Source organism: Setaria viridis, chromosome 6, assembly GCF_005286985.2.
Source record: "Setaria viridis chromosome 6, Setaria_viridis_v4.0, whole genome shotgun sequence".
In the NCBI taxonomy this organism is placed as follows: Eukaryota; Viridiplantae; Streptophyta; class Magnoliopsida; order Poales; family Poaceae; genus Setaria; species Setaria viridis.
In genome coordinates, this window is record NC_048268.2 from 9,812,142 (window position 1) to 9,832,178 (window position 20,037).

At 45.5% G+C, this 20,037-nt stretch overlaps 1 pseudogene; it reads right to left on the reverse strand.

Annotated features, from left to right (window-relative positions):
- Nucleotides 1-12,159: 12,159 nt before the first annotated feature.
- LOC117860113 (uncharacterized) overlaps nt 12,160-20,037 on the reverse strand; it is a 106,978-nt pseudogene continuing 99,100 nt past the window's right edge.

The window sequence follows — 20,037 nt, forward strand, 5'->3', positions numbered from 1 at the left end:
CTCCGGTGGTGGTGGCGACAACCGTCACTCCATCCACAGATGAAGGAGCTTCATCGGAGATCCCAATGGCGATCCCCATCGTGGCCCCGTCGTCCGCATCCGCATCGGCGACCACGCCGATCACTCAGAACTTCATCCCAGAGGTAAATACCGAATCCTTCTTCTATCGGCAATGTATTCACCTTAGATCTGTTTCTTACTTCTCTACATTCCCCTTCTTTTTTTAGGCAGCTAGGCATAGAATTACCATTCACCTCACGGGAAGCCCCGGCCTTGTTTGTCTCGGTCCCATGGGAAACCTAGATCCAGTAGATCTCATAAATTTGGAAACCGACCGGATACCCTTCAAACTGTCTGATATGAACTTAGACCACTGGCTGGGCACTTTTAGATCCTGGCCGAATGAAACCCCAGGTTGGAGGGAGTGGTACCAACGGGTGGCCGCATCAAGGAGCGTCTCATGGGAAGAGCTCAAAATCGGCCAGTGCATCAACCTTTCCTTATCTCAGATGGAGAAAAATGAGCCGTTAGTGATGGCGGCTTCTTATTTTTGGTCTGATGCACTTGATGCATTCTTATTTGGGCACGGTCCTATGACCCCCACATTGGCCGATGTGGTCCTGTTGACCGGCCTTGACATATCCTCCCCCGATACACCCTTCCACCTTTTAGCCACAACGTCACATCGGCTGGATACAAGGGGAATCGGCGGGTGGAAGGGCTTCATTAGAAGTAATAAGAGGACCGGGACCGTTGAGAACAGGGAGCACACAGCTTTCCTGATGATGTGGCTAGAAAAGCACTTCTTTTGCGGAAGAGCTGCCGGCCCGACAACCAATACCCAGGCCTTAGCTGAAGCATTATCCAGGGGAAACCATATCCCTCTTGGGAAACATCTGCTAGGGGCCACGTACCATATGCTCTATCAAATCGGCATAAGACTATCCAAGGGAGAGCCGATCGGCAATCAAGGTGGGTCCTGGTGGTTCGTCAATCTGTGGTTGAACCTTTACATGAGCAGAATCACCCAGCAGCCGGTGGACCACATGACATTCCCCAATATCGAATCGGCGGAGGACCCTACCGAACGTCGCCGATGCATGTCCTTTGGCGAAGCGGCGTCAGCTTTTCCAGGTTGCGCGTATTCTGCTACAAAGGTAGCCGAGTACTTTCGATGCTTCTACAATGGATTTAATGAAGACGCAACCACTTGGTTTCCGTATCAGCGAGACGACCCGGTCTTTGAACTCCCTACTTGCTTCGATTCGGCTTTCGGCCGATTTGATGAAGATCTCTATGAAGAGTTGATCAAGCCAGGACTCCTGCCAGCCAACTTCTTCTCGGGGAAGGATGCCCCTACGTACGAATTCTACAACCCCTCCGCTGCAGCACGTCAATTCGGCATGGGTCAGCTGCCGATTCAAGTGTACTTTGCTGGTCGGATCAAGTTTAGAGATGAGCTCACATCTGGCCTGGATTACAGTCGATTGCGAGACCGAATTCCGGACTCCAGCACAATTAACTTGAACGACTGGCTAGTAGCTCCATTTGCTGTCCAGCCGTTCAAACTCTGGTGGGCCGATTGGAAGCAATTTCTTTTCTGCAACTCAGCATCGGCATACTGCAACCTTATGGACCCGGCCAACATCGACCCGAACGCCGAGGTACTTCACTTAGCCGATTTTTATTCCTCTTAACATGATTGAGTACTAATGACTTTATTATTTCTTTAGGCCGAGAATCGGACCCCTCCAACACATAGCCGCAGCGGACGGCTAATAGAGAGTCATCCATATACCACTTATCCTCTTATCGGCTATGACGCTCCGTCTGTTGACGTGATTGCTGGCCGATCAAAACAAGTTCATAAGAGGACCACTAAGAAGACCAGTCGCCGAGTCCGAGCTCGTACGGAATCGGCGGATCCTCCTGTGCTCGTATCGGTAGAAACTTCAACCGCACCACCTTCTCAAGTCATTCAAGGTGCCGATACTCAAGCCATCACGCAAGCTGGGGCGGTCGTCGCATCGTTGCTGTTGGAAGCCATACAGGTAAACCTGAGCTTTATTGCCCCCGATTGTTACTCTGATATTAACCCTTCTTAACCTTATACCACATAGAGCACCCCTATGGAAGTACAACAATCGGCAGCAACTCAACTAGCCATCGACGCGCCCCGGCCCCCATCCGTTGAGGTATAGTACTTATCTTACCGACTTCCTTCGGGTATTTGCGTAATGTACTTATTCAATCCTCTGACACAGGCCATCGGCACACCGAGCGCTCCTCGACCACCTATTTCTTCTCAGGGAGCTGGTCCAAGCACCGCGCCGATTATCGTGGAGTCTTCTTCATCTGATGAACCCATGGCGCAGGCTCCTGAGCAAGGCATGACGGCTTCACAAGTGCAGCATGAGGAAATTCGCTTCAAAATGGTAAGTTTCTGTTTCGGCTTCTATCCAGCCGATTTGCTCTTACTCCCCGCCGATTTATCCTTTCTCTTTATTTTCTCCAGGAACAAGACACCCCCGACAACAGCCTCTTTTCCTTTGCGGTTGCCCTTTCCGATGACGAAGAAGTCGCTTATCGCCAAGTCGCCCTGAGCTCCGTTCTTGATGACGTCCGAGCTAAACTTTCCAGCATCCGATCCCTCCTTCAGGGGGACATCGGCTGACTAGTAGAAGATGCTTTGCCGATTCGACAGCTCTTCAATGACGTCAGCGGACGAGTACCAGAGGAGGCGGAGGAGGCCCTGGCGCCGGCGGCCTTCATCGTCATATGGCCGATCGCGCAAAACTGGCCAAAACTCGTGAAGATGAAGACGCTTTCAAGCGTCAGGCTCAAGAGGTGCATCGGCGTATCCACGTTCTAGAAGATTCCCGCCCGGCGATCATCAGTGAGATAGACCGCCTCAAACGTCGAAGGGCGGAGCCTGCTAAGGAGATGGAGCAAGTGACTAAGGCAATCAGTGCCAAAGAGAACAAACTCCAAGAGCTACCCACTGTTATTGCCGATTTGACACGGGAGAGGCAGCGCCTTGCAAATGAGGCCCTGAGACTCCACCGCAGCGCATCGGAGGTCCCTGGATCGGCGGAAGAAGACCAATGGGTTCTTGACTCTGCCGATCAGATCCGGCGCCGGGCCATCACGGCTATCGATACCCTTCTGGGTAATCTGTAAAACACTGACCGTTTTGTACGAACATTTACTATCTTCTTTGACCGTCCCTCGCGACGCCCTTTTTCTATTTATTGCCTTTCTTATTACCGATGGGACGTGGCCTTACCAGATTTCCACGCATTTTTTCCATAAATACCGACCTCGGCGCTTACTCCCGATAGCACCAATTTGGCTTTCGGTTTACTCCTCTTCTTCCTCTCGTCGGTGCGACTCTCTGTCATGGCTTCGTCAACTTCTTCTTCTTCTGTTAACCAGGTGAAGTCCTGACCTCTACCTTCCCTTAGATCCTAGGAAGAGAATGTCCCTTCTTATTCCTTCTTTGTTTCAGCCTCAACGTCTTAGCCCGGAGCTCGTGCGCGCCATTGAGTGCATTCACTCCGAGGACCCGTTGACGTCGGAGGAGAAGGCGCTGATCCTGGCTCACCGAGAGGAACTCCAAGACCACATTACTACGGAAGCTCGTGTGGTCTTGGATTCTGTGGTGAGTGAAAGTAATCGTCGATCTCCAACCATCAGGAGCCATCATTGTGACGATCTTGAAGATGACGTCGCCACGGCAGCCCGCACGATCTTGGACTTCGTGGAGAGGAACGGCAGCCAGCGACCTCCCACCGACAGGAGCCATCTGCTTCCTCGGCCAGTCGTCCTTGCGGCGGCAGGGACTTCGCGCCTCCGTGCCGTGAACGAGTTGGAGCGGAACGGGAAGGCATCCAAGAAGAAGAATAACTAGTTTCTTTTTGTATTTTTTGTTCTAAGGGCGACTAGTGTTTTGTCGGCCGTGTAACCCATCGCCCGTACCGAATGAATGCAATCGGCCGATCCGGTCGACTATGTATTTGAACCGATTTGCATCAGTTATGCATTTGAACCGATTTGTATCGGCTAAGTGTGGTTGTGTCATGGTTAATTTCCTACGCCCCGACCCATATACTGGGGTAGTATCTTTTTAAGTACCTTCCGTTTAGAGCTCTAGTAAATTCTTCTCCTTCTATTGTTTCCAAAATGTAAGCATTTCCTGGAGCGCATCTGCCGATTTTATACGGCCCTTCCCAGGTAGGGGACCATTTTCCGAATTTAGGATCTTTCGACCCGATCGGCAATACTAACTTCCATACCAAGTCCCCGGGGGAGAATTGTTTGACTTTGACCTTCTTATCGTACCACCTGGCTACTCTCTTTTTATTTTCTTCAATGCTTATTAGAGCCCTCAATCGTTGGCCAGCTAAATCGTCAAGTTCTCTTTTCATAAGTGACGAGTAATCATCGGCCGTTAACTGGTCCTGGACCGAAATACGTCTTGATCCCGCTCTCGATTCCCATGGTAGTACTGCATCGTGACCGTACACCAACTGGTAGGGAGACAACTTGGTAGCCCCATGACAAGCCATCCTGTATGCCCACAGGGCCTCAGTCAAACATAAATGCCACTTCTTTGGCTGTTCTTCGATTTTCCTTTTGATCAATTTGATTATTCCTTTATTGGAGGATTCTGCTTGACCATTGGCTTGGGCGTAATACGGAGAAGAATTTAACAATTTGATTCCCATATCGGTCGTAAATTCCTCAAATTCCCCCGATGTGAACATTGTTCCTTGATCGGTTGTTATAGTTTGAGGGATACCGAAGCGGTAGACGATGTGGTCCCTTACGAAATCAGCCATGATAGCCGATGTCACGGCTCTTAACGGGATGGCCTCTACCCATTTGGTGAAGTAATCAGTGGACACCAGAATAAATTTGTGCCCCTTGCTTGACGGTGGGTAAATTTGGCCGATAAGGTCTATTCCCCATCCCCTGAACGGCCATGGCTTGATGATGGGATTCATGGCCGATGCGGGTGCACGCTGGACATTTCCAAACTTTTGACACTCCTGACAACCTTTATAATATTTGAAACAATCTTCAAGGATCGTCGGCCAATAGTACCCGTTGTTCCTAATCATCCATTTCATCTTATGTGCCGATTGGTGTGCTCCACATACCCCTTCATGGATTTCTCCCATTAGAGTCTTGGCCTCTTCTGTCCCAAGGCATTTGAGAAGGACTCCGTCAATTGTTCGGTAGAACAGGTCATCTTCGAGCAGTATGTATTTGGTGGCATGAAAACGTACTCGTCGCTCTACCTTTTAGACGGATCCTTCAGGTAGTCGGCAATCTCTTTACGCCAGTCATCGGCCGTGAGTTCTAGAGCCATAGTGCCTAGAATTGGCCGATACCCAGATGCATGCTGGGCGAGTTTGTTGGCATCTTCGTTGCGGTTTCTTGGGATGTGCTCGATTACTGCCGATCGGAACTCTTTCAAGAGCTATAAGCATTCTTCGTAATAAATTATTAATACGTCATCCTTGCATTGAGACCTTCCAGTTAGTTGATCCACAATAAGCATAGAATCTCCGAAGACCTCAACGGAATCGCCTTGACTTCCCTCAATAGTTGTAAGCCTTTTAATATAGCTCGGTACTCCGCTTGATTGTTAGTAGCGGCGGTTTCTATCGGCAGAGAAAAATCATAGCTTGCCCCCCGAGGCGATATGAGAACGATGCCGATTCCTGATCCGACCCCACATGAAGACCCGTCGAAAAATAATTTCCAAGGAGCCGGCTCTACGAGGGTAATTTCCGGTCCGCAGTGCTGTGCGACGAAATCGGCCATGACTTGACCTTTGACGGCTTTTGCCGATTCATACCGCAGGTCAAATTCTGATAAAGCTAAGATCCATTTGTCGATTCGTCCTTTCAATATCGGCAGTGATAGCATGTATTTTACTACGTCGTCTTTGCATAGGACTACACATTCTGCCGACAGTAGATAGTGCCTGAGTTTGGTGCATGAGAAGTAAAGACACAGGCACAAATGCTCCACTGGAGGATATCTTGTTTCAGCATCCAGGAGTCTTCTACTGACGTAATAAATTACCCGCTCTTTGCCTTCAAACTCCTGGACTAGAGCCGACCCAATAGCTTTTTCATCGGCTGATAAGTACAGTTTAAACGGCTTACCAGTTTGAGGGGGAACCAACACTGGTGGTGAGACCAAGTATTGCTTGATATCTTCTAGCGCTTTGCGCTGCTCTTCTCCCCATATAAATTCCTGGTTCGGCTTTAGCTTCAGAAGTGGCGTGAACGCCTGAATCCGTCCAGATAGATTAGATATAAATCTTCTGATGAAATTCACCTTGCCGATTAGAGATTGCAGTTCGGTTTTGTTTTGTGGGGCCACGACTTTGTTGATGGCCGCTATGGTCTTCCGATTGATCTCTATGCCTCGTTCGTGTACCATGAATCCTAAGAACTGTCCGGCGGATACGCCGAAAGCACATTTGTTGGGATTCATCTTAAGACCGTGTTTTTTGGTACACTCTAACACTTTTCGCAAATCGGCCAAATGTTCTTCGTGACCTTTAGACTTGACCACGACATCATCGATGTAGATTTCTACCAGAAGGCCAATGAGTTTGTGAAATATGTAATTCATAGCTCTCTGATATGTAGCGCCAGCGTTCTTCAAGCCGAAAGTCATCACCACCCACTCGAACAAACCAAGGTGGCCTGGACATCTGAAGGCCGTTTTGGGTATATCCTCTTCGGCCATAAGTATTTGATTGTATCTGGCATTTCCGTCCATGAAGCTAATGATTTTATGCCCCGCGGCAGCGTCGATCAGTACATCGGCCGTTGGCATGGGATAACCATCCATCGGTGTGGCCTGATTAAGATTCCTGAAATAACCGCAAACGCGTAGCTTCCCATTTTTCTTGTATACTGGTACGATGTTAGAAATCCACTCGGCATAACGACATTGCCGAATAAATTTTGCTTCGATTAGCCGAGTTATTTCAGCTTTTATGTCTGGTAAAATTTTAGGATTGCAGCGCCATGCGGGTTGTTGGTACGGCCGATACCCTGGTTTTATGGGTAACCGATGTTCAACAATGGATCGGTCTAAACCGGGAATCTCATGATACTCCCAAGCAAAACAATCCTTGAATTCCTTTAATAAATTTGTCAATTTACACTTGTATTCTAGATCTAAATTCGCACTAATAAAAGTCGGCCTTGGTTTGGTTCCATCACCTAAATCTATCATCTCTAATGAATCGTCCGATGTGAACCCGTGCCCTAGCTTCCCATCTTCTCGGGCGAACTGATCCATCTATTCTGAGTCTTCGGAGCCGACTGCTCGGATCGGCTGTAGGCCAAAATTGGTGACCTTCAGGAAATCGGTCTCCCATACCCTACCTGATATGCACCTGACGGTTTCGCAGCTCCACTGCTACGTGTCGGCTGCTGCAATGCTGTACGCGGAGTCGGCTTTGACCACCTCGATGTTATCGCTGACCCATTGTACGAGGCACTGATGCATAGTTGACGGGATGCAGCAGTTTGCGTGTATCCAGTCTCGGCCAAGTAGCATATTGTAGGATCCCTTGCCATTATTAATGAAGAAGGTGGTAGGAAGGGTCTTACTGCCGATGGTGAGGTCGACGCAGAGAGCACCGCGAGCGTTTGACACCTTGCCTTCGAAGTCCTTGAGCATCATGTCCGTCTTGTTCAGGTCGTCGTCGCTTCTCCCAAGCTTCCGGAGTACGGCGTACGGCATGATGTTGACAGCAGCTCCTCTGTCGACCATCAATCTGGTAAGGGGGCGACCGTCAACATGCCCTTTAAGGAACAATGCCTTCATATGTTGTCGTTCGTCATCCTCGGGCTTCTCGAACGTAGCCATCATTGGCTCCAAAGCCAACTGTGCTGTTTGTTCTTCTATTGCCGATACATCCTGTTGATCGGCGGGAGTCATGAATTCCATCGGCACTATAAAAACCATGCCGATCTCGGCTGCCGATTCGTCACCCGCCGATTCGTCGTTCCCTTTATCGTTTCTTTTGGGGCGCCACACCCGAGGCCTTCCTTCCTTCTTGTCTGTCGCGCTGTCTTCTTCCTGCTGTTCCCATTGGCGGAGACGTTGGATTCTTCGTTTTTGAGACTTGGTCAATCCGTCGGGACACCATCTAGGGTTTATTGGTCTTCCTTCTGACCTGGCGCGTTCCCACTCCGGTTCGCGTCCTAACGGGTTTTCATCCGTCACCCGAGCATCGGCCATCTCTTCGAGCCGGCTGTGAACGCTGGCTTTGTTGCCTGACTGGTCATGTCGATCAGTCCTGCCCCCCTGCCTATCGTGGCGTCTGTCTTCCGACCGATCATGTCGGTCACTTCTGCCCCCCAGCCGATCACGCACGGGAGGGCACTGGTCATCTTGGTTGCGCCAATTCCTGCTGATCGGTTCTGGCCTTCCGTCCCTGGAGCGACACCTGTTGAACGGCCGATTGCCACGATAAGGACCGTTACATTCAGGGCAAGTATCGGCCGAAGGTAGCCTGAGGTTATTTTCCCAACAATGAATGAAGAATGGGCATCTCCAGTGCTCTTCGTGCCGACGCATTGCTTCTTCTCGGGACCTTGATCGTTCATGCTGGCGTTGGTACTTCTGGAGCAGGAACTAGGAAGTAATGCGTGGCCCTTCTGACTCACCATCATCGTCCTCTATTCGCCGCTTCCCCTTGACGTCTTCAGGCGTAGCTTGATTTCTGGGATCAACGGCGCCACTCTTTTTGGCCGATTCGGACGTCAGCACTTTTGTTTGGAGTGAATTCTTCCCCGTATCAACCATGTTGGTAGGAAAGGGGTGTTGGTCAATCTTCATTGGCTTGGCCGATTTTGCCGGCACTTCAAATTTAAGTCTGCCTTGCTCAATGGCTGACTCTATCTGTTGCCTGAAGATCTTGCACTCGTTGGTATCATGGGATGTGGCATTATGCCACTTGCAATACTTCATCTTTTTTAATTGTTCGGCAGAAGGTATTGTATGGTATGGTGAGAGTTTAATCTGCCCTTCCTGGAGGAGAAGGTCGAAGATCTTATCGGCCTTAGTCGTGTCAAAACCGAACGCTTCCGGCTCCTTTTTGCCGAATGGGCATGATATCGGCTTCTTCCCCTTGATCCACTCCGCAAGTCCGACTTCAACATCTTCCTCATCCTCTAACTCTTCCAGGAATGCCACTTTCTTTTGAAAATTTCTCCGCGGATCGAAAGGATGCACCTCCTGTCCGGACAATCGGTGAACAATCTGGCTCAGACTCTCGAACTCCTGTGAAGCATACCTTTCTTTGATGTGGGGCAGAAGGCCTTGGAAAGCTATATCGGCCAACTGCGCATCGGTTAGAGCCAGGGAGTAGCATTTGTTTCTGGTTTCCCGAAACCTCTGTATATACGAGGATATCGGCTCATCACTCCTTTGCCTGAGGCTGGTCAAATCGGACAGCTTCATCTCATGCACCCCGGCATAGAAGTATTTGTGGAACTGTCTTTCTAAATCGGCCCATGTGATAATTGAGTTTGGCAGCAATGTCGTGAACCATTGAAAGGCCGAACCAGACAGAGATGACGAGAACAACCGTACCCGTAGGGCATCTTGCGTAGCTGCTTCTCCGCATTGGATGATGAATCTATTCACATGCTCCACGGTCGAAGTATCATCCATCCCCGAAAATTTTGTGAAATCAGGAACTTTATACCGATGGGGGAACGGCAATAGGTCATATGTAGACGGGTATGGTGTTCTGTAGGTATAAGTTTGCATTTTCGGCTTCAAGCCGAATTGTTCTTGCATCACCTCCGCAATTCGTGCCGACCAATCTGGCTGTTGCTGGTGAACTGTTGGCTGCGGAATCGGCACGTGCTGGTAAATCGGAGGCTGAATGAACGAAGGCTGATTGAAAGGTGGTATATGAGTGAAAGCCGGCTGTGTAGTAAAGGCCGGTTGTTTGAATGAGCCACTCGTTTCATCATACAGCATGATCTCTGCTGTCTTGTTGACCTCCGGAGCGACAGGCTGGTATGGCGGCACGGTTGGCCGGATAGCAGCCTGGAAGGATGTCTGGAATGGAGGATTCATCTGACTGGCCGATTGATTCTGACCGGCCGTGACTGAAGGTGCCCCCCAGGGTGATGGGTTAATTGGGCTGACCGGAGGGAATGGCGCAGAGGACAGTTGGATGGAGTCATATCCCATAGGAGCTGATGATGAGGAAGCACCGGATCCCCCAACAGAAAATTGGATCGGCTGCGAAGCTGAATTTGAATAAGTCTGATTTGGTGGAATCGGCTGAAAATATGTCGGTCCTCTATATCCTTGAGGTATGCCCCCGGCGAAGGAATTGACAACGGCGTTGTGCACCATGTTTGAAAGCACCGGAGACTGGTCGATGAAGGCGTGATGAATAGATTGTTGAATCATATCGGACATTTTATCCGAATCCTCAGAAATTGTGATCTGGCGGGGAGCGGGGAATGGAGTCTTTTTGATGGTCTCCCCGCTTCTGGAGCGACTGAAAGACTTCAGGCAAGCTTTCCGGAACTGCTCTGTACACTTGTTCAGCTCTTCCTTCTGGTCATCCTTCAGATCTGCTTCCGTCACCTCGATGACGTTATCTTCGGAGACCTCAGCAGCTTTCGACATGATGGCGGTTGTATTTGGTCCCACCGAGCGTGCCAAAAGTGTGTTGGCGCTGGAAATCGGTCAACCGAATCCAAGCGACCGGCACACGACCCGGGAGAATCTGCTTAGCTCCTGTTCGGGTGAATGCCCTGGTGCGGTTCGCGCGGCGTGCCAGCCAATCTAACCTGTTGATTGGCAAGGAAGAACACGTGTCAGGTCCAGAAATTACGATCGGCTAAGTTTCCGATTGAGAGAGTTTATCAGCGAATCGGCCGATTTACTGTGGTAATGAAATCGGCTATAAGACAGCCTGATCTCTGTAGCCTTGTAGACAGGAAATTGTTAAAGTGATCGGTACAAAGCTTATGATAGCAACACTAGGAACAGATCTAATCGGCAATAGATGAATCTAACGATAGAAAATAAAGAAAGCCGATACTACCGATTCCTAGCTGGATAACTGGTGATAAAGACTAGAAAAACAGGTAAAAACCTATGAATCTAGCAAATATCGATAACTAGTGAATAAATCTAAACGAAACAACAGCGATACGCTCGAAGTTAAAGCTTAGATATTACTCGATAAACGGAACTTACAGAATCGGCCGGAGATCAAGATGATGCAGTCCTGCCAACTCGCACGAACTCGTGGAAAAGAGAAAAGTAGTAGCGAAGTCGCTTGAAAGTAAGTACGAGGAAAAAAGTAGCTTGTTGTATTGATTGGTTGATGATTACAGATTTACAAAGGTAGCTATTTATAGCCCCGTACAGATAACTTCTTAACCGACTAGAATTCTATCCCTAATTCAAACAGAAAACGAATATCTACAAGCACAATTCATGCTAGGTTAGTTACTCCACGCTTCGTGGGCTGATTTCCACCTTATCCTTCTATCCCTTTCCAAGCCCATACAGGCCCAATTAGCCCATCCTCCTAATCGGCTGATTCCTTATCGGCAAAAGATTACCGATTGGGACCCTGGTGCATTCGACCCAAAGCGAGACAAAAGTCACCGGCCGATCTCACACTGTAGCACCGTTTGGCCGATTCCCAACTGTGCTTCTCCGATTCCTCCTCTTCCTTGCGCCGATTCTACTAGTGACGAAATCCGGCGTCAACAGGTACATGCTGTCGTTATATGCTTCAACCATATCGCAATGAAATATGTCATGGTTATATGCGTACAGGGTAGTACAACACAATACAGGTCGTGGTTATACGCTCAATGGATATCGCAACGACGGGAAAGCGTCGTTATATGCTTACAAGGTATCACAACGAGGTACCTGCCATCATTATATGCAACAACCATATCGCAATGAAATATGTTGTGGTTATATGCGTACAGGGTAGTGCAACACAGTATGGGTTATGGTTATATGCTCAATGGATATCGCAACAGAAAATATGTCGTCATCATATTTTTTTAATACAATAGAAGATCCAAAACAAAAATTAATGCCACATATATATCATTAATTAAATCAATCCATCATTCACACACACCATTCATGACAAAACAGAATATTTGACATATGAAAATACTTTCATCCACATGACTCCCAATAATAAAGTATGTAGAACACCTATATTATTTGTATGCATCTATAATCTTGATCACTCAAAGCATTCATGATGATCAACTTTGCTTGAAGGTCTGTTTGTAACCTGTAGGCAACCTTGAGTCTTATTGCCCCTCCGTAGCTTCACTAGCCTGCTGAAGTGAAGAGAAACAAACAAGTGAATTAAAACTTGTGAAGCTACTTTGTCTTGGAATCAATATGCAGCAATATTGAAAGCATAATTCCAGTTCGTACCTGTTGTACTTTCCTTTTGCCTTCTCGTGTTTTAGCACCAGATATAAGTTGTTGTGTACTAATGAATCTGGATCCTGCAATAGCTCCTGGACCTTTACCACGATTCTCATTGAACAGACCCTTTGCAACGTTGGCAGTTTTAGCATTTCTGGTTGGTGCCAAAGTGCTTTTTTCGGTTGTGACAATGGTGCTTGGAGCATTCTGGATCATAATAAAGTTCTTGGAACAATGTTAGCTGAAATTTAATGCAAAAAACCATCATAATTGGAATGCTTGTTCAATGTTGTTACCTGGTTTGATGTTTCTTGACTATGCACTACTTGTGTTGCAGCAAGGTTTTCCTTAGTGCTCCCAGCTTCATCGTTAGTTGTTTTATTGTTGGTTTGAGGGGTATGCTGCACAATTTAAAAGTGGGTAGGCAAGGGATTAGCGACATATGTATATATACTTTCAATCACAACCAATTATTGTCGATACCTGGTTCCTTGTTTCTTGGCTGTCTTGTACTGGCCTTGCATCAATGTTATCCTCGGTGGTCCTAGCATCAACTTCAATTGTATTATTATTGTTTGCTGGGGTACGCTGCGGATTTTAAAAGATGGGAGGATAGACATTAGCGACATTATGCAAATTTAGAACACAACAGAAATAAACATGCACAAATTATATTCTGGTTACCTCTCGCAGTAAAGCCTTACGATATGGCGCGATCATTGTAGCAACTTCCCCCATCAATTTTTGTCTAAGTGCGGCTTTAAGTTGTTCTATCTCTTCTTTCTTTTCAGCTTCATGCTTTTGTATTCTTTCCTATAACTGACGTTCTTGTTCTTCGAGCCTCTCTATTCTCTCCTGAATCATTCTCTCCTGAAGGGCTTCCTGCTTTCATTTTGGATTCGACAAGTAACCATGGCCACGTGACCTGCTGTATTTGGCTCCTGTTGTTTCCCTGTACGTTTCCTGGAAAACTTTGTCTTCCTTAGGAGGTCCAGAAGTGTGACTTGTTGGTTCTTCTTTATCTGATTGTGTTTGAGATAATTTTCTGGATGTACTAGTCTAATGGCAAGAAACAATTAATTGTAACATTAATTTGGTCATATTTTCATACCAAAAAATAGCTTGTAATGCTGAATCAATATTATGATCAAATTAGCACTCAGTACTCACATAAATACTTTCAGCCAGGTGATTTGTCCATCTTCCTTCCCTAGTGTGAGTAGTCTTCCAAAGTTTCAAAAGGGGTGGCTCAGCACCAGTTACTGAATCTCTCTATGATTGCAACATTAAATGCCATTAATATATCATTGTGTAATGTACTGAAAGTTGAGAATAAGTAAACAAATCTTTACCTTTTCCCAACTCCACTGCGAGAAAGGTTTGGAACCCCCCGAGTGATTTGTTCTCAGTTGGCTGCGATTAGAAGAGTTCGTGCTGCTCCTACTCTGCACAGTCATCCTGTAAAGTAATGGTTAGCGATGAAAAGTTGAACTCATGATTGTGTTCTTTTACCTACAAAAGAGGGTGTACCTTGAAGTCTTTAGTTCCAAAGTACATGTTCAAATAGTGCCACTCCATAATGTCTATGTCTGCAGGCTTATGTTTCATTCTCTCATCATAACTGTCATATGCCTTGTATGTAGAATGCAAAACGGATTGCCAACTTTTGTAGCGTTCATTGGCAACCTTCTATATCTTTTTGTTCGGACTGTCAGTGGTCTCAAGGTCCCAATGATCCTAGTGGGAAAGAAAACTTGTTATGTATGCTACATTCAAAATATATATTTCCAAGAAAATAGAGGGAACAAGACTAATATATAACATTATAATGCAGCATAAGGTGGCCATTGACATACCATTACAGATTCTGCGATATCATCCTTCACATGCTGACACACATCTTTCGAATTTCTAACTCCAATTAATGGAGCCTTCTGCTTTGTAATTAGAATAAGCTCATCTACAAAGGTATGTCTATTATCTCCACAAGGACCACCCACATTTTCGGAAAATTTGATTTTCAATTTCTGTGAGGAAGTCTTCGATCTCTTGGCCACCGCAACTAGCGCTTTCAAGCATCCTCAGCCCATTTTCTTGCCGCCTACTTACAATCAAAAAATAGAAACTTACATTAAGTCGTGCACAATAAGAGTATAAAAAACTGCAGAAGGTGTGAAGCTTTTAGAACCTGTTGTCTGCTTTGGTTTCCTAGCATGTGTTGGCCATTGTGATGGCGGCGTGGCGCTACTACCATTGCTCTCATCATGTACTTCTGTAGGCTTTGCTTGACCTCTATTATAAGCCACTGAACAAATAAAAAACAAGTGCACTTAGAGGATTGTACAATTTTCATCAAAAATAAGAATTAGTTCAGAGGAAAAAGGATTTACAAATATCTCTCATAAGGCCTTTCTACCTTAACCATTTAGAGTATGTTTTTGCTGTTTCTTCCCTGTGGTCATCAGATAAATCTGCAAGTTACCAACATAATTATGTGAGTACATTGTATAGTTATAGACACATGTGCATAGTGTAGTACAAACAGCATACATACCACAATCTGGGTCTTGGTCTTGAAGCCAATCTTTGTATTCATCAAGTGATTCATCATTACTAGTATCAGCATCAGTACCATCATTAGAGTCATTCGCCCTTGGTCGTTTCAGGGGTGTAATGTTGACAGCTCCAACCAATTCTTGTTTTGATAGTATCAACCTTAGTTTCCTTTCTTCAGATGAATCCATGTACTGAAACATGCGCTCTACATCTTTGGGGTAACCAGTTGACTGATTAGATGCATCAGCATTTCCTATTCTCTTCTTGTAGTAGTAGTAGTCCCACGCACCATATTCAAGTTGATGTAATGCCACAAGCTGACAAAGTCTAATTGTGCCCTATCAATATTAGCCTAAACCAGGTGCACATCTTGTCCTTCCACCCCCAATCTGATCTGTCAACTCATCTAATCTGTATGTCCACATAGATATCAAAACCCCCGCATCAATGAATAAAGATGTAGTACTACTAGTGCTATGTGAAAAACTAATCAGCAATAATCAGATCTGTGATTTATAAAAGCATGCGCCAATGAGGCAACATCAAATCGATTGTACATATTTAATGTGCAGAAATTTTCTGCCCTAACCCTAGAAGGCGTTAAAGGTGGATGCGAACCTGTAATGTTCATCTTCAATATTGGCTTCCTCGACTCTGACCGTACTTTTTCGTGTGCAAGGTTCTCCATCGTCGGCCATGGAAGGAGTTGCCATGGAAGGAGAAGGAGTTGCCATGGATGGAGTCGCTTGGGCAGAGAGGAGCCGTCGCCCCCCTGACGCAGCCGGTGCAGTTTTGGGGGCAAGTGGGGAGGTGGCTGAGATATTTGAGGGTTTAGGAAAAAAAGAATGGAGGAAACATTGCACTAGTACTAAAAATTTGAGGCACAACTTGGCGAGATGTAGTGGGTCCCACAATTGAAATCAAAGGAGAAATGAACGTACCCAAGTGTGGGTACTTTTTATAGGTGCATCATAACACCTATATACAGGGAGGTGTAAGGTGTGCTTAGACACAAAAGCACATTGCGAAAATACAACTCCATTGGATAGACAAAACCTTGTCATGACTACAAGTTGAGCCAAATTAACCACAAACATAGTAAGTTCCATTCATTGTAGAATAAGTAAATATTGAAGCAAATGACAAAATGTTAATACAAGGGGTCGGGTAACACAATGTAAATAAAACCACATGAAAGGGAAAAGTTGTCCGAGAAATTGGAAAAAAGAATCAACGGAATTGGACAACAAATGCGAAATGTAAACACGTTTAATGTTTTCACAATGAATCAAAATTAAAAAAGAAGAACACCATGAACCGAACTAGAGCAGCATATGAACCCGGCACCGACAAGTGGGTCCCACATGTCAGTCACACACCAGTCCGAAACTATGTATAACAAGGTTGAAAACCTAGAAGTGAAACAAAACAACCAGTAACTCAATGGTGTCTGCGACATTAATATAAATCGATGATCCAGCTTCGATCCTTGCCCTGCACCCTTTTTCCTTTTTTTATTTTCTTTCAATTTATATTCCTTCATTTTTCCAAGTTTTTAGTCCAAATTTTTTGCCAATTTAGGTTTATACAAAACCAATATATATTTTCTTAAGTCCTAATACAATGTGCATGATGGAATGCTATCACAAATACAAATATAAGTGTGTCACTAGCTTGGTGTATCACAAATACAAATACAAAGATAAGTGTATCTTGGTTTCACGAACCCAAACCGTGGTAAAGATGCCACGCTACAAAAAGAACAAGTACCTCAATGGTTTGTGCGATAAATCATGTCCTTGAGGAGATCGATTACCAATTTGCACCGAAACATTGTCTTTTAGCTCCCACATGAAATAACCTCAAGGCAAAGAAGGTGTGACATTGAACATGATACACCTATATGATATGTCATATATATGATACACCTATATGATACACATTGAACATAAAAAGATTCCAACTTGCCTATTCATAAGCCCCTAGTACGTTGGACACATTCGAAAAAGATCCATTCATTGTAGAGTAAGTAAATATTGAAGCAAATGACAAAATGTTCATACAAGGGGTCAGGAAACACAATGCAAATAAAACCAAGTGAAAGGGAAAAGTTGTCCAAGAAATTGGAAAAAAGAATCAACGGATTTGAACAACAAATTCAAAATCTAAACATGTTTAACATTTTAACAATGAACCAAAAAAAAAGAAGAACACCATGAGCCAAACTAGAGCAGCATATGAACTCGGCGCCGACAAGTGGGTCCCGCATGTTAGTCACACACCGGTCCAAAACTATGTATATCAAGGTTGAAAAGCTAGAAGTGAAACAAAACAACCAGTAACTCAATGGTGTCTACGACATTAATATAAATCGACAATCCAGCTTCGATCCCTGCAGTCCACCCTTTTTCCTTTTTTTATTTTTGCCGAAAATTGGGTTGGCGCCGGCATGTAGCCATTTACCGCCTAATAACCCGCCCATTATGCAAACAAATCGAATCTTAACCTCCCCACTTCCTCATTATCCTCCCTATCTCCTCCAATTCTTTCCTTTCCCTCCTCCAACTTGGTTTCGGAAGGCGCGCCCGAGGAATACGCTTCCTCATCAGCGCGTGTGGGGAGCTAGACCCACTACATCATATACACATGGGAACCGCATATCACTGGCTCTTCCTATGAAAAGTACTCTACGCTTTTAGAAACAAAATCTACTCATTGTCCCGTCCCATTCCTGGATGCGCCTCGTCTGCATAGTGACTCGTGTCACTATCGAGTGGGCCCAATTGCTACCAGGCATACACGTGAGTGATATCTGGCCTACATAACTGAAGGCGTGGACTCCTGCTTCCAGAGTATGCTTCCATAACTGAATGGCCCCTTATTCTCCGCCCCCTTTCAATGCCCACCTATCTCCCCCAACACGTCCCATCACAATCCCGCACGTGCGCCTGCTCACTCTCCTCCGCTTCCCTTCCCACCATGGCTGAGCGCAAGAAGATGCACAACTCTAGTTGGCAGCTGCGCGACAAAGCCACCGGGTGATTCAAGAAGATGATCCCGGGGATGGCTTCCACCATGGCTGTTGGGGAGAAGAAGGGACTTGGCACCTCCACCAAGTGTTGGCCGAGGCGCTCGATCCCTAAGGAGGTGATGCTGGAAAATTAGATTTAGTATACCACATATTTAATATCTTGATTCGGTGACATGTTAAACTTTATGATCTCATGATAGGCATGAGTAAGCAGTCCGCGCGACCCGGTCCGAGCCCGCCACATCTACACCGAGTCTTTTCCCTCCAAGGATGAGCCATACGTCCAATATGACTGGCCACACATGCCAGCAAGTCTCAAACCAGTATGTGTTCTTTATTTCGAATAACTTCTAACACTATGTGTTGCCATGTCATGATCCTATTAAAACTGAGCAACACTTTATTTAGTTTTGTGACCCTATTTTTTCTGTAATGAAGGTCGCTGGAGATACCTACGAGGTCGTTTTCCTAAAGATGTCATGTACAATGATACTCACTTAGGGGAGCGATTATGAGCTCTCCAATGGCCCTGAGCTGTCTAGTAGGCAGGTGATGTTCCTACCCTTTAAGTTAATCATCAATTGTTTTCTGTTATGTGCTATTTTGATTTATCTAGTCAGTTTATCTTTTTCACATCCTAAGTAACCCCCTTAAAAAATGTCAGGTGCGAGAGAAGATAGAAGAGGTTCGCGTTGCTATCAAGCACAAGCTGCGGAAGGGCCATTTATACACTGTGGAAGGTAAGGACGACTAATGTTGACGAGGGAGTAGTTTTTGTTGATGTTGAAGTATCGGTACTCTTAGTTATAAGAGTTATGTTAGTTGATCATGTCGTCGATGCCTCTTCTTTATTTTGGTAACATGAGAGGCATGACCCATGTTTATTTTGCTAACATGCTAGTTGATGTAGAAGTAATGGATGCCTCTACTTTATTTTGGTAACATAAGAGGCATGCACCTACTATATCAAACTAGATGCAGTTCGTACGAATTAAGTAATTTTTATGTATGAGAGCTCTATCTCGTCTGGTTTAGCATTTGATAAAGTTCATGGTTCATGGTATATATAATATCTTAATGTTTTCCAGAAATCAAATGCACATTAGTTCACGAAGTAAACTTTGCAACTCCAAATTACACAAAGAAAATATCTTTGTCTTCTCCAGGTATATTGACTGGAGCAACAACTCCATCACTAATGTAGGTGTCATCAGAATCATCTTCGTCTTCTGATATGTCCGCATGATCTGGTTCAGGCATGGGCACCACCTTTTGAAGTACAGATGCATCACCGGTTAACCCTTGCATGTCTGGCCTAATCCAGTTTGTCAAAGCCTCCTGCTGGTCCTCAACATTAATTTGTTCCACTCCTGTGATAACCGAGTCCTTATTGGTATCACCAACACTGCCCTTAACTTCGGCATGGCAAACAGGGTCCTAGGTTTAATTTTGAGGACACTGCACCATTTAGTACCTTTCTTCTCGCCTTTCACATAGCACACTTGCTCCGCTTGTGTTGCCAGGATGTATGGATCATCTGAGTAGCGAAACTGAGTGGTATCAATATTGATAATCCCTAATTTATCTTTACTATACCCTCTAGATTTGCTCTTAGTTGGTGCAGGAACATCATACCAGTCACACTCGAACAATGTGACTTCATGCTGGTTAGGAAAGTCAAGGATGATGACTTTTTTAATCACTCCATACCATTCCATGCCATCATTGCCCTTGACGACAACACCACTATTCTGTGTTGATAGATTTTTCTCTACATCTAATGTTCGGAAGAAAAACCCATTGATGGAACACCTGTTCCTCACACTAACTATTTGTTCTGGACCATGAGATAGAGAATAAATCATTTCATCTGCTTTTCCCTCTGCATGTAGGTTCCTGATCTACACTCAGAAATGTTTGGAAAATATGTTACGAACAAATATATTCAAGTGTGATGAATAAAA